At 45.5% G+C, this 15,425-nt stretch overlaps 1 protein-coding gene and 1 long non-coding RNA gene across 4 annotated transcripts in view; one reads left to right on the top strand and one right to left on the bottom strand.

Moving 5' to 3' along the window:
* Window positions 1–15,425, bottom strand: part of slc25a25b (solute carrier family 25 member 25b) — an 81,448-nt gene that overhangs the window by 34,780 nt on the left and 31,243 nt on the right. The window lies entirely within an intron of this gene.
* Window positions 7,740–9,669, top strand: LOC127530817 (uncharacterized). Its single transcript, XR_007937487.1, has 2 exons — window positions 7,740–8,618; window positions 9,302–9,669. It is a non-coding gene; the product is annotated as an uncharacterized LOC127530817 (long non-coding RNA).

Here is a 15,425-nt window from a genome sequence, read left to right on the forward strand (position 1 = left end):
TTTGAATGAATTTGTAATGCAGGAATTTATTGACTGCATCCCTCACGGACCAACCCACATTCTTTACCAGTTCCTCCCACGCTTCCTCATCTATCCTCATATTCAAGTCTCTCTCCCAGATTCATCCTATGTACTTACTATCACCATACATATCATCAGCTATGATTGTATAAATAGTAGAGGCATTACGCTTAGATCCGGGCATTTCGAAATACTCAACCAACGTATTTGTGTCATCAGGTGAGATCTTTAGGCTCATTATACAGCTCCTCAGTTGCAGATACTTCCAGAAATCTGCTTTCTCCAGATCAAATTTTTGTTTTAGTTCTTCAAATGTCTGAAACAGGCCATTCACATACAGGTCACTAATTCTATTGATATTTTTGTTCAGCCAAGTAGTCCATATGATTGTTTCTCTACCAATCTTAATAGAAGGATTGTTCTAGATTGATGAATACATTTGTCTATAGTGGGGTATATGAATTAGTTTATCTATCTTTGCCCATATTTCTCTGGAACACTGCAAAATTGGGTTTAGTCGACCCTTTCTCCCAAGTATCTGTGAAAATGTTTCAATTGGCCCAAATGGAAGCATCAATTCCCTTTCTATAGCCACCCAACCTAGACTTGACCTTTCGTCAGACTAGTGCTTAGAGAGCAGGGTTTCCTCTACATGTAATTGATTGTGGCGCACCGCCACGGCAAAATAATAGCCACCCCACCTTCAGAATAATGTTTTTTTAACCTTGTTTTTATGTTGTTTTATGTTTATATTAATGACGATTATTGTATTAAATGTGATTTCGGCACAAAACGTTAGGTTACTCATGTAACCCCGGTTCTCTGATAACCGAGTGAGGTATCTCACTTTGGGAAATGCCCTCTGGCGTGACCGATCATGGAAGCTCCAATGACACCACGTCTGTCATATGACAGACCAATCATCTCGAGATGCATGGGGCAGCCTGCCCCCCTTATAAGCGCCCCCGCGCTGCACCCACCATTCTCAAGCGTATTTCTTCCACCCCACTGATGCAAGTAGGGCAGTGTTGTGAGATACCTCACTCGGTTATCAGAGAACCGGGGTTACATGAGTAACCTAAAGTTCTCTTTCAAACCTCCCTCGGTATCTCACTATGGGAGATATAGCCCACTCCCGTATTTGCATGCTCCGAAGCCCACAAAGCCGCGACCCGCGATGGGTCGACACCCTAAACCCTCCCCAAGGGCTAGCACGCAATTAAGATGTACCCACAATCAGGACTGAATGAGCCAGAGATGTCTCGGTCACGTCCAGCCTGTAATATCGGATGAATGTGTGTGGAGATGCCCAGCTGGCAGTGGCACAAATATCCCTCACAGATGTGCCTTTGAACAGGGCCCATGAGGTGGCCATACCCCTGGTGGAGTGGGCCCGAAGCCTCTCCGGGGGCTGCAACCCACGACTTTCGTACGCCAAGATTATAGCCTCCACCACCCAGTGTGACAGGCGCTGGCGCGTCAGGGCCCTCCCCTTGTGAGAGGGAGCCCACGTAGATGCGTAACGCCCTCACAGGACAAAGCAAATTGAGCTGTCTCTCATCCTCCCCTGCAAACGGCGGTGGGTGAAAAGCGAGCAGCTCAAGCGTGGAACAGCTGTAGGCAGAATCACTAACCTTAGGTACAAACGCTGGGTTAGGACGCAACGTTACCTTCCCATAATCTGGGGAGAACTGAAGGCATGAGGCGTGCACAGACAAAGCCTGTAACTCGCCTATCCGTCTAGCTGATGTTAATGACAGCAGCAGGACAGTCTTAAGAGAGAGCACTCTTAAATCTGCACATTCTAACGGCTCAAAGGGCAACCTTGTGAGCGCCTTCAGAACCAAGGGTAAATCCCATGATGGAACTGGGTGTTTACGCACGGGACGCAGCCGACGCGCACCCTTCATAAACCTCTTTATGAGAAGATGCTGCCCGATAGGCGCACCTCCAAAGCCCACGTGACAAGCTGAAATAGCGGCCAAATAGACCTTAATGGTGGAAAAAGCTTTATTACCGTCCAATAAGTCCTGCAAGAAGCACAACACATCTGGGAGAGAACACTGAAACGGAATGATAACTTTAGTCTCACACCATTTTTCAAACACGCGCCATTTATTGTCATATAATGATCGCGTGGAAGGTGCTCTTCCGCACTGAATAGTCTCAATCACCCTCGTCGGGAGACCAGACTCGTGTAAATTCACCCTCTCACGTACCAAGCCCAGAGAGCTAGACGTTCGGGGTTCGGATGAAAAATCTGCCCGCGCGCCTGTGACACCAGGTCCGCGCGTAACGGTAACGGCCATGGCTGGCCGTGTATGGGCTCCGCCATCCACGGTCTGCTGGGCCAGTAAGGAGCTATCAGGATTAATGAAAGCTGCTGCTCCCTTACTCTGATCAGAGTTGGAGTGATGAGGTAGAGAGGGGGGAAAGCATAGAGCAGCGCGTTTGGCCATGGGTGCACCAAGGCGTCCGCTCCCAGCGGCACGTCCCGGTCTCGTAATGAGAAAAATAGGGGACACTGCGCGTTTTCGTGCGATGCGAAGAGATCTACGGACGCTCGGCCGAATCTCTCCCACACCCGGAGAAGCACTTCGGGGTTCAGTCTCCACTCCCCGTACAAGGGATTCCCCCTGGAGAGTAAATCTGCCCCGCTGTTCAGTGCACCCGGAACGTGCGCCGCGTGTAACAATAACAGGTGCTCGCTGCTCCATAATAACAGACTCTGAGCTAGTCTGTGTAATTTTACAGAGCAAGTGCCTCCCTCCCTGTTTATGTAGGCCACTGCTGTCGTGTTGTCCGCTCTGACCAGCACATGACACTTCCCCAGGAGGGGCAGAAAATGTCTGAGGGCTCGGAAAACAGCCAACAGCTCCAAGTAGTTTATATGAGCCTGACGAAGCGTCGGGGGCCAGGTCTCGTTCACTGACCTCCCCTCGAAAACCGCTCCCCACCCTGTTAACGAGGCATCGGTTGTAACTGTCTTCCTCATCACAACCGCTCCCAATGGGACGCCGGTAGTGAATATCCCCGGGTCTCTCCAGTGACGGAGAGCCAGGAGGCGCTCCGGGGAAATCCTCACCATACGCCTGAGGTGACGTCGTGTGTCCAGACGCAGAGAGGATATCCAGCGCTGAAAATCCCTCATTTTCAGCAGCCCGTGTGGAATGACCGATATTGATGACGCCATCAGCCCTGACAGCCGGAGACAGTCCCGTAATGACACTGAACTTCCCCTTCGAAATAAAGCCAGGTGTTGGCGAAATTTCTCCACCCGAGCATGGGACAGAAAACTCCGAAATGAAACAGAGTCTATTTCGAGGCCCAAATACTCGATCTTCTGAGTAGGAGACAAACAGCTCTTTAAGGGGTTTATACTGAAGCCCAAGCTGCTCAGCCTGTCTATCAGTCCCCGCGTATCCCTCTCCGCGTTCTCCTTGTTGGGAGCACAAAGGAGAAAATCGTTCAGATACGCGAACACTCTGAGGCCCGATGCTCGCATCGGGTTCAAGGCTGCTTCCACACATTTGCTGAAAACCCTCGGGGCTAGTGACAGCCCGAAAGGCAAGGTCTGATACTCGTATGCCATTCCCCTGAAAGCGAACCTGAGATATTTTCTGTGTGCGGGATATATGCTTACATGAAAATAAGCGTCCTGCAGATCCACTGAAGTGAACCAGTCGCCTGGACGCATGGATCGGAACAGAACCTTGTGTGTGAGCATTTTGAATTTGTACTTTCGGAGGTGTAGATTGAGGCAACGCAGATCTAGGATCGGACATAATGAACCTCCTTTCTTTGGAATGAGGAAATACCGGGAATAAAACCCCTGATTTCTCTCTCCCTCCGGTACAATGCGAATTGCCCCTCGGCTTAATAGAGAAGATATTTCGCTCTCCAATGCCTCCGCGGCTTCCCCCGTAGCTTCTGACATTAGCACACCGTTGAAGCGGGGCGGCTTCATTGCAAACTGCAGCCTGTAACCCTTGGTAACTGTTGTAAACACCCAGGGGCTCACTGCGCATGCGCGCCACTCCTCTGTGTTGACAGCAAGAGGGCCTGGTGGCCTGAAGCTTAACAATGGACCAGCTGCGCCCTCTGGGGGAGACAGACTGTCCTGCACCTCTTGATTTCTCTTTTTGTTTTGTATTTGCTGTGCCCTCGGCTTTATGAATGAGCCTGGCTGCGACAGCTTGTTTTTTATTGAAAAACCAGGAGAAGTGCTTAGTGTGAACATTGCACTTTTTCCCACTTCCCTTTGAACTGTCTCCGTGGAGCGATGAAGGGAGGAAAAGAAACTGTGCACTGGGGGAACGAGTGCGTATTTCAGTCTGTGAACGGGATGACCAAACGGGGCCGTTACACAGCGCTGACTGGAACATTGGTCCAAAACATCCATCCTCCGTTTCTTGGGAGGAGAGGGAAACACGTGGTCTGTTCTGAGGGGGCTCAGAGCAGGGATCTCCGTGAGTGCTGACTGCTGAGCCTCTGTTCCCGCGAACCACGACACCTAGGCCGACCGTTTTTTCTTCCCGTCCGGGGGGCGGGACGGGCGGTTTGGATCGGTGCCTGGAGCGGCAGCTACAGCGGCAAAGGACTTTTTGGGCCAGTGTCTTTGATGCTGAGCTCCGCGTTGGTGAGACGCTGGCTGCTCAGACGTGCGTGGTCTGGGCTCCTTATAGCCGCCGCTGCGCACTCTCGCTGTAGCCGCAAATCCCTGGCGAGATGGTGGTGTGGGGCGAGAGGTAACCTTGCGAGTAAGGCAGAGGTCGAAGGCTTCTCCCTGCTTCTTTCTCAGGTCACTGGTTTGCTGCATGGCCGTGACAGCCTCTCCAAATAAGCCCTTAGCCCTTGACGGGTTAAAGGGAGCGTCAATAATGACCTGTTTTTCCTGGTCAGACAGGCTGGAGAGATTCAACCAGAGCGCTCTCTCCCCTGCCACTGCAAGCCCCATAACACGGCCGCAGCCTTGTACCGCACCTCTAGAGACACGGAGAGCGAGGTCGGTGACAACACATATTTCCTCCCATATCTTGGGGCTTGGGGAGTCTTTATTCAGGAGGACCCCCATCTCCTGGAAAAGTTCAGCCTGGTAGGCTGTCAGCAGAGTGACAACATTTAAGTTTTTCACTGACTGGGCTGCTGATTTGTACATCTTTTGGTACATGGAGGCAGAGAAGCACTCCGTCTTCCCCGGGAGGGTGGGACCCGCCGCGGTGAGCGCGGACCGGTGGCTGGGGTGGAGGTGAGAAGCCACCGCCTGCTCCACTGCCGGGGGATCTCCGAGGCCCCACTCCTCGCTGTTAGCCACGTCCAGGCTGGAGTAACCCTTGACGAGGACTCTGTGGCGAAACGGTTTGGCCCAAAACCGCTTCATCTCCTTCATGCATGCAGGGACGACGGGCATGACCTGTTTTTTTTTTTTACGCTGGGCAAGAAGGCAGAATTTTGCCATCGTATAGATCCCTTTCCTCGCCCTTGTCATCCGATGATGTGGGCCAGTCTATACCCAGCCGGGATGCTGCCCGCTTTCACACCTCATGCAGGTCGACCTCCGAGGGTGAAGAGGGGGGTTGGATTTCTCCGCCAACGGAGCTGCTGGGTCGGGATGCCGGAGTTGGGGGGAGGATTGCGTCCTCGTCATCCTCCTCGTTCTCGTCGTTTAAGGAGGTCCAGGTTATCATCCTCCTCTCCGCTCCCCCCTCCGTATTCGTCCTCCGAGTCGAGGAGCTGGTCGAACAGCGGAGGGAAATCCGCCACCGGGGGGTTAGCCCAGTCTATGTTAGCTGTAGCCGGCTTGGCGGCGCTATCGGAGAGGCAGGGGTCGGCTTTTGAACTGGCCGAGACCCTGAGGCGCCTCTCCAGGATCCTGGTTGGCATAGTGCTGCAGTGCTGGCAGCACTCGGAGTCTGCGAGTGACGCCTGAGCATGCTGCACTCCCATACAAGCAATACAGAGAGGATGTGGGTCTCTCCCTGAAATGCTAAGACCGCAAGAGGCCGGGCAAGGACGGGACTCGACGTCCTTCACCTTGCCGCTAGCCGTTGTCCCCTTAGAGGAAGCGGTAGCCATAGCCGACCTCGACGGTCAGTAATAAAACACCACCACCCTAATACCTTAACGGTTAGCGTGATAAGTGAACAAAAACACACACTTTCGCGACGAAAGCAGCGATAAAAGTGAATCCTGAATTAGATATTCACGCTCGGTGACTACCTTGACGGCGCGTCGGAAGAGCAGTTGAATGAAAATCCAAAATCAGGACCGCTGAGGAGCTATGTGATGATCTTCACGTGGAAGAAAGCGAAAATGGTGGGTGCAGCGCGGGGGCGCTTATAAGGGGGGCAGGCTGCCCCATGCGTCTCGAGATGATTGGTCTGTCATATGACAGACGTGGTGTCATTGGAGCTTCCATGATCGGTCACGCCAGAGGGCGTTTCCCATAGTGAGATACCGAGGGAGGTTTGAAAGAGAACATGGCGTTTTTCGTTAAATGTTAGGCTACGCTGCAAATACCCTACCCTTATTTTGAAAAACCAACACCGGAACACCGGAGTCACTGCCTGGTACCTGCCTGCAGTGTTGCCAAGTTAGCGACTTTCTCGCTAAATCTAGCGACTTTTCAATGCTCCTAGCGACTTTTTTTTGTCAAAAGAGACTAGCGACAAATCTAGCGACTTTTTCTGCCGTTTTGGAGACTCTGATAGGAAAACTCAGCTCATTCTGCAGTTACTGTTTTCAACAAGCAGCAGGTGCTGCTGTGAGCTTCTCCCCCTCCCAGAGCACAGGCTGCCAGTCCAGTAACCCCGCAGCAGACCCAGTGAGGGGAGGGGGAGACCCACATCACTCCGCAGCCAGACGGCAGATTAATCGCGCATGCGCAAAGTCACTACAGATCCCATCCAGACTTACGGAGCCATATAAACGAAAATGTTTCTTCACTGTCATGCTAAAATAAACCACAGCATTTAGCCTGTAGTGAAAAAACATATTTTGGGTGTTTTATACTCACTTTTTGGTCTCTTCCACAACGTTATTCCTCTCTCCTACAACGTTGATTACAATTACATGCAAACTGGGAAATATGCAAAGTAGGCGATGACGTCATTTAGCGACTTTTAGGACAGCCAATAGCGACTTTCCTTAATGGTAGTGTCTACAGATACGGACCCGTACCCGTAGCCTGTGGGCTATGGATACGGCACTTTCCATTTGCCAGACAGATACAGACCCGTACGCGAGTCTCGCGAGTCAAGAAGCTGCTAACCACTGCAAACTGTTGAAAGGTAAGCAAAGGTTAAGGTTAGGGTTAGTGTTAGGGTCAGGTTTAGGGTCCATACCTGTAGTACCGATGCTATGGGTCCGTACCGCTAGCGTCTACCGGGAGTCACGTGACCAGATCTCGCGTATCTGATTGGCAAATGGCAAGTGCCGTATCCGTAGTCCACAGGCTACGGGTAGGGGTCCGTATCTCTAGCAACAACCTTCCTTAATGAGGAGTTGGCAACAGTGCCTGCCTGTCTAACTGCTGCGCGCGAAATGCGAAGAGAGTAGAGACAACAGTCCGATGTGGAGGGAGAGAAAAAGGTGAAAGAAAGGTACCTAAACTAGGTTGTATTTGATACAGTTTTTTCAAACCAGTGAAAACAAAACACAGATGGATTAGGCTACAGAAAAAATCCTGAGTCGTGATAAATGTGTTATTCATTGTTTAATACAGGACACACATTATCATTATTTCAGAGAGATTCTTATTTTTATTTTGTACCATTGACACTTGTTAAAGAGAGATTAATCTAGGCGAGTCTTTGGTTATACAGTAGAGAGATAATATTTTGTTGTAGATTATTTTTTAACTGTAAAATTAAATTTTCTGTTGATAGAGGAAACCCGTTACGTTTCAGATAGACGTTTTGAACAGCACGACATAACGTTAGCTGAGGTCATGCCCAGGTAATTTTCTGCCATGACTCTTTTCTGGTCACATTTTCAGATGAGTATATTAAACTATTTTCTCAAGAAGAGAAAGGTTCCAGAGGAAGAGACTCAGGTAACCTTACAAGCTCAATGTTCTTAAGACTTTTGTCGTGATGTAATTCCCTCAAGTCAATAGAAATGATAATGAGGAGACAGAAGGGCACATGTAACCCGGTACAGAAAATGACCAATTTTCCTATTTTATTTGTTTAAATGTATTTGTCATTTTATTTTGAAAAACATTATTTTGGAAAGAGGAAGTGTTGTCTGCTTGCCGTAGCTTCACTCTACCTGTGTTTTGGTCACATTAGGTGATCTTGACCTTCTCATTTGTCAAGAATGATGTTAGTCCCGCCTCCCCTTGCTGTGGACCTCTGCGTGCATTAGTTTAGCGGTGTTTTTCCACTCAGACAATGAGAGAGAGAAGCTGTCAGACGGTCCGAGCGCAAATCACGGGTCGCCTAGGTGAGTTTCCATCCGAGCAAGCGTGGTAAACAACTATTTGTGCTGTTCAAATGATAACATAAAACATGTATTTTGTTAGTGAATGGGAGCACAAACTGTGAGGCCGCGAGGCTGTTTTCCTGATCGTGTGCTTGCAGTAAAACCTCATCTTGGTGAGTTCTGAAACACGCTGCTGCAGACGCCATGTTAGCTTCATTAGCAACACGCGAAAGCTAATCGCGGGTAGACTTTTTATGTTTTAAGGCAACAAAAATGCAACTTTAGTTTAACTTTTGGTTCTGCCAATGGAGATTTAAGTTTATAGTAGTACTACAATGTATTTTATTTTCATTTTCCACTATTTTCTGGTAAATGTGTTGGTTATTTTGATGTTGAATGTACTTTTTCTGTTCCAAATTGTAAAATGCTGATTGTGATGTTAAAGTGGTAGCCCAGAAAGGCTTTTTCTGCCACAAGGGATAAGCTCTAGCAATGTATCCCTAAAGAAAGATAAAAAATAATTGTATTTCATTTGTTGATTTACGAATAGATTAAAAATAGGTTAAAAATCAATAATTTCATTGGTTAAAAATATACACTAGTAATCATAAATTCATGGTTAAATATTTAACAGTGAAAAGGATAAATTTGTTTATTTTTTACATGAGTTAAAAAGTCAATTCATGTACAACAGAGATATTTTGAGTTAAAACATGCATGTATATTATATTGCTGAATATTAGTACATTGGTAATATAATTTGATTGAAGATAAACAAAAAGCATAGCTATGTAAAGAGATAGGATAATGGACACTATTAAGTTGTATACAATAATACTACCATTATTGTGTGCAGGCTAGGTATTATAGCTTGATTAAGAAAACTCCGGATTGGACGTTGGAACGCTGGATACCTGGATTCTTCTCTGGACAGAGATGGCGAGCCAAGCCCGAACTGAACCAACCTTTTGACCGAAGAGCATCAGTCTTCTCTCACAACCTCCAGCCAAGTGGTAACAACACAGACTACCACAACACGGGAAAAGGAACTGAACTGACATAAATCACGACTACACGACTAACCAGGACAAAACAATACACTGAGCTCAGTAAAGAGTTGTGGGGTTTTATTTTATTTTTGAGATGCCGGCTTATTGTAAATTTTGTTAATTGTATATTGTTTATGTTCTTATTTTCCTAAAACATAATACTCATTCTTACTCATTTCCTGCCTCCAGCCATTTCATTTCACTCAAACTTTAGTTTTCCTGTACACCTGCCGAACCTAGCAACCGGTCTATATACTTTTACCTTATTAACGTCAGTCAGGGGTTACACACAGTTGTATATAGTTTTGCTACAGCCTTTTACTTTTTGCCTCTTTGTTTACTGTTGTTGCCACACAGCACTAGGATAAAGCAAAGGCACAAGCTCTGTGGCACTGGCAGATTGACGCCTCTTCTAGATGCTGCTTTAATTTGTCGTTGTGTTTGTTGTTACTGCAAGATAGTCTTTTCAGTTATTATTTTCAATTAATGTACTGGAAACCTGATAATAAATAATGTATTTAGAAAAACATTCAGTTTGAAATAGTCATAATTTCACATTTCAAAATTTGTCGTCGTCGTCACCTCCCCGTCTTCCACTCATGCAGACCTCCCCCACAGTTTAAAAAAATCCTGGAGGAAACCCTGGAGAGTTTAAATATCTCAAAAGACGTTTTATACAACTCCACATTAGGCAAACCCAACCCCCCTTTGCTTCTAATGGTAAATAATTTTTCAAGTTTTAGACGGGGTTTCTTTCCGTTCCATAGAAAGTCCCTGACAATTTGGTTGTACTGTTTAAAGAAAGAATTTGGGACCATTAATGGCACCATCATAGATATATAATTCACCTGAGGCACTACCATCGTTTTGATAGTGTTAACTTTTCCCCATAAGCTAAGATTAATCAGTTTCCACTTCTCCAAGTTAGCCTTGATACCCTGAAGTAATGGGATATAATTTGTTTGCACCATATCTTCAATATTTGGGGTAAGATGAATCCCAAGATACTGCGTCCCCGAGTCAATCCACTTAAACTTAAGCGTATCATTTATTGTCGATTGACACGTTCTCGACACTGGCATTACCTCTGACTTACCTAGGTTAATTTTATAACCTGAGATTTCAGAGAATGCTTCCATAGTCTTAAAAAATCTTGGGGCCAAAGAAGCAGGATCTACAGATAGCCAGAGGACATCATCTGCATATAGAAAAAGTTTATGCTCCCTACCGCCTGCCCTCACCCCTCTTATGCTTGTGTCTGTTCTAACTGCCACTGCAAGTGGTTCCAGGAATAAAATAAATAATAATGGAGAAAGAGTATCTCCCTGTTTTGCACCTCTGGTTACACTGAAAAATGACAAAACCATGCCATTGGTCAGAACCGAGGCCTTAGGCTCATTAGTATCCACTTCATGAATCCTCGTCCAAAACTAAATCTCCCCAGCGCATGCATCAAAAAATTCCACTCCACTCTATCAAATGCCTTCTCTGCGTCTAAAGAGAAGGCGGCGACGGATTCATCAGACTCTCTGCTTTGCCACATCAAGTGGAGAAGGTGTCGTAAATTATCAGAGGGAGATCTACCTTTTACAAATCCTACCAGATCTGAACCTATAATGCATGGAATAATATGTTCAATACGCATAGAAAGAACTTTCATAAGAATTTTATAATCTACATTGGCCAGGCTAATGGGACAATAACTGGCTGGGTCCACTGGATCTTTACCTTTCTTGAGAATGACAGAAATGACTGATTCATTGAGTGTCTGTGGCAAACTACCTATTTCTAAGGCCTCTGAGTACACCTGTGTTAAGACGGGGGCTAGAATATCAACATATAATTTGTAAAACTCAATGGGAAACCCATCTAACCCAAGAGCTTTGCCTGATTGCATTGATTTTATGGCCTTTCTCACTTCCTCCTCTGTAACAGGGGTTTCCAGGTGCTGTGTCTGCTCTGAGGATAGATTTAGGAGCTCAATTTGGGAAAACCAGTTCTCCAGTTTTTCAGGGTTTGGAGGAGTATCAGACGTGTAGAGAGTTTTGTAAAAATCCCTGAACACCTAGTTAATTTCTTTGGCTGTGGTTACAATTTTTCCATTAATATCTCTAACACATGGTATAGTCAGTGAAGTCTCCTGTTTTTTAATTGTCTTGCTAATAGCCTCCCTGCCTTTTCTCCACTCTCATAAAAGCTGCATTGGCATATTCAACCTTCTTACTGTATATACCATTGAGATTGTATTTCAGCTCACACACCTGCTTCAATAAATCTTCACTGTAGTTCTCTGACAATTCTCTTTCTGTTTTATTTCATTCTCCAATCCTGTCATTGTCTGTTTATCATGTTTCTTTTTCCTTGATGCTTCAGCAATAATTTTCCCACTTATAAACGCCTTACAAGCCTCCCAGACTGTGCCTATTATGGGGGTAGAGCCAATATTAATCTGAAAAAAGATTTTAAAATCTTTTGCTAATGTCTGTTTAATACAGTATTTTGTAGAAGGGATGTATTAAGTCTCCACCTATTACTCCTGATGCTCTCAAGACAAGTAGAAATACTGAGCTCTACCATAGCATGGTCTGTTAGTGCTATTACATCAATGGCAATATCCTGTACAGCTTCAACCAGGTTCTTAGAAATTCAGAAATTCAATTCTGCTGTATGATTTATGATTATGAGAATAAAAGGTGTATTCCCGTTTATTCGGGTTTGTTAGTCTCCAGATGTCAACTACTCCAACATCTTCCTGGAGCTGATGCAGTGCCTGTCTGCCTTTTATTGGGGCTGGAGAATATCTAGATTTATGTAATACCAGGTCTAGAGTCTGATTAAGGTCTCCTCCCAATATTATATTACCACCTTCAAATGATCCCAAAAGCCTGTTGACCTTATGAAAAAAATCGGGACTGTCTTCATTAGGGGCATAAATGTTGCATAGATTTAGTCTCCTCCCGTTAATTACAATTTCAATACATATAAGTCGCCCTTCCTCGTCTTTGTGTTCTTTAAGCAAAACAAAGTTCAGTTTCTTATGTAAAAGTATTGCAACTCCTCTTTTACTGCTATCAAATGAGCTATGAAAAACATGGCCTACCCATCCTCTTTTGAGTCTCATTGCCTCCGATTTCTTCATATGAGTCTCTTGGAGATAAACATCTTCCTGCCTCGCTTTAAGATAGAGAAGGCATTTCTTCAGTTTTGTTATGTTCTGTGTCCCATTAATGTTCCACGAAATCGCCTTGATATAATCACTATTGGTCCCTTGTATGCTCATTAGTGTTAAAAATCAAAATGTAGTGCCACCATTCAGACAGAAATAAAACAAAGGGGATAAAAAAAAAAAAACAAGCAGACAGAGAAAAGAAAATACAAAACGGCCATAAACCTATCAAAACATTCAACAAACGTTCTCAACCACACCCCTAGAACTGGGATAAATAACAATGACCACCCCCAGCATTGACCCATAATCCCCCACAAAACCTGCTCCCTCCTCTTCCTGAGGGAAACCCCACCCTCTACCTGATCTATGCAGCAACTAAGCAGTGGTTACCCGTCAATCCTCTATGGGAAAAGCCAGCGTGTCGTCATTTGTTATGGTCACGTGGTACAAGACCACTGCTGGTTGGCAAGAACCAGCAGTAACATAACGGCTTGCTATGAGAACGATATCGGGTTTGAAACAAATACGTAAAGTTATCGCTTTTCATGAATGAAATTGCACATGTATTTACCACAATGGTAATATCATGTGTAGTTGTTAGTTGTATGAAGCGTTCCTTCGCGTGAAGCGATCTCTCCACTTTCGGTTTGATTCAGCGTTGTCATGTGTTACCGATTGCTTTTTAGGCGATGAAAGTATACTAAAGTCGAATGAAGCATATTCAAAAACATCTCCTTAAGCCAGCAGCCTCATATTTGTAACCATATTTGTTTTTGTATGCGTCTAGCGATCGTTTTTTAGAATTGTCCTATTTTCGATCACCAGTGCTGTGGGTCTGTTACTGTTACATAGAAGCCATACTACAGACAAAAAAATACAGCAACTTCTTGACGTTTCTTTGACATCTTGTTGAAGATTAACAGAAGACATATTATTTTTAATTCATAATTATATATTTTTGGGTGGGTGAACAGCCCAGGGGTGTCAATCAAGTAAAAATAAATGTCGGTGAAGGAAATGTCCGGCCACAATGAAGGATCGTCAACCCACCCAGTCTTCAAATTGTAGGGATCTGGCAAGGTTTTACTGTTTCCCTGATATCTCAGCTTACTCGCGTATCTTTGTCGGGCCTCAGGTGATAAGGATTGAGCATAATCGGACAATTTCACGGAAGGATAGTTAGCATTGTTATCGTCAGCCATTGTTCCTCTGGTTCCTCTTGCCAACCAGCGCGGTAATCACATGACTTTGTGACGTCACTGTTTGTAAACACTGGCGTCTCCCATAGTAGTAAGTTATTTAAGCCTTATTGCATGCAACAAAATGACCCCACCTATTAAATATCTTAGGTATAACACTTGTTATTGCAGTTATTAAAATGAGAGAACAGAACTTGTAAATTATAACCACAATTTCCATGAAGGTTATTATAAAATATTGAACCTTTTTATTGAAACTAAGCCTATGAAAGCCCAATAATGTAATTTTGCATGACGAAATTAGGAATCTACATACGTGAAACCAATATTATTTAACCATTTGTCACACATTTAGAGATAAGCCTACCCCACAGTTACTCCGGGCCTTCTGTCTCCTTCTCAAGGAACTTTTGTGCCTTCTTGTGGTCTTCAAATGACATCTTCTGCCCCTTCCAGTTGAAGAAGAGTCTGGCAGGATAAGCGAGTGTGAATAGTACGTCCATTGCATGAAGTTTCTTCCGTACGTCCGCGAACTTCCTCCTCCTCTCCATCACAGCTTTCGTTGTGTCTGGGAAGACTGAGAACTTTAAGCCTTTCCAGACCAGCGGTGTATTCTGCCTGTACCTCGTCTTCACAGCGGCCATCACCCAATCCCTCTCCAGCAGGGTGTGAAATCTTAAAACGATAGGTCGTGGCTGCGAGTTTCCCTCCGCTGGTTGTGGTCCAGGGCGAAAAGCACGCTGTATCTCGTTGTCAGCCAGCTGCACCCCCAGTGCCTCAGTAATACACTGACGAGCCAGCATCCTCAGATTGTCCCCTTGATTTTCCTTTATTCCAATCAGTCGCAGATTCATAAGCCTTTCCCTGGTCTCTGCCTCTTGGAGAGCCCTCTCTAGCTCGTCACATTGCTTCTCTCTCTTCTGTAATTCAGAGGACAGCCTCTCATTTACCATCTCCAAATGCAGAAACCGGCCATCAGCTTCATCTAGCCGCTCGTGTATGTTGTTAATGTCCGTGCTAGTTTTAGCTTGCGTTGATTTAACACTGGAGACATCCTCTTGTAGCTGTTTAAGTATGCTGCTAAGTTGTGCCATCTCCTGCATGGTTTTCTCCAATGTAGCCTGGAGTCCCACCAGGGCACTCGTGGCCAAGCCAGCTGCTTCGTCTGGTGATACAGCCTTGAGTACAGCGGTGTTACTGTTAGCCACATTAGCCTGGGATTTAGCAGCTCTTCCCTTCGACGTGGTTGCCATGAATGAGATTAAAACACTGACTAAACACCTTAAACTTGTTTGCAGACTTGCTGTTCGATACTTCACACGCACTTATCTGTTTTTTAGGACTTGAACAATGAAATATTCATGAAAATCAGGAGTTTCTTCAAGGAGGAGAGTTCTATGTGGCCATCTTCCTCGGCGGCGTCCGGACATCGAAGCTCTGTTTAATATTTATGGCCACTCCAGCACCTTTTCTTTGTCGATCAGTATAATAGACATTCTAGCCATTTATGTAGATTTCTTTACTATGTACAGATTATTTAAGTTCATAAGTTGAGGAAATGTT

Source organism: Acanthochromis polyacanthus, chromosome 18 (assembly GCF_021347895.1).
Source record: "Acanthochromis polyacanthus isolate Apoly-LR-REF ecotype Palm Island chromosome 18, KAUST_Apoly_ChrSc, whole genome shotgun sequence".
In the NCBI taxonomy this organism is placed as follows: domain Eukaryota; kingdom Metazoa; phylum Chordata; class Actinopteri; family Pomacentridae; genus Acanthochromis; species Acanthochromis polyacanthus.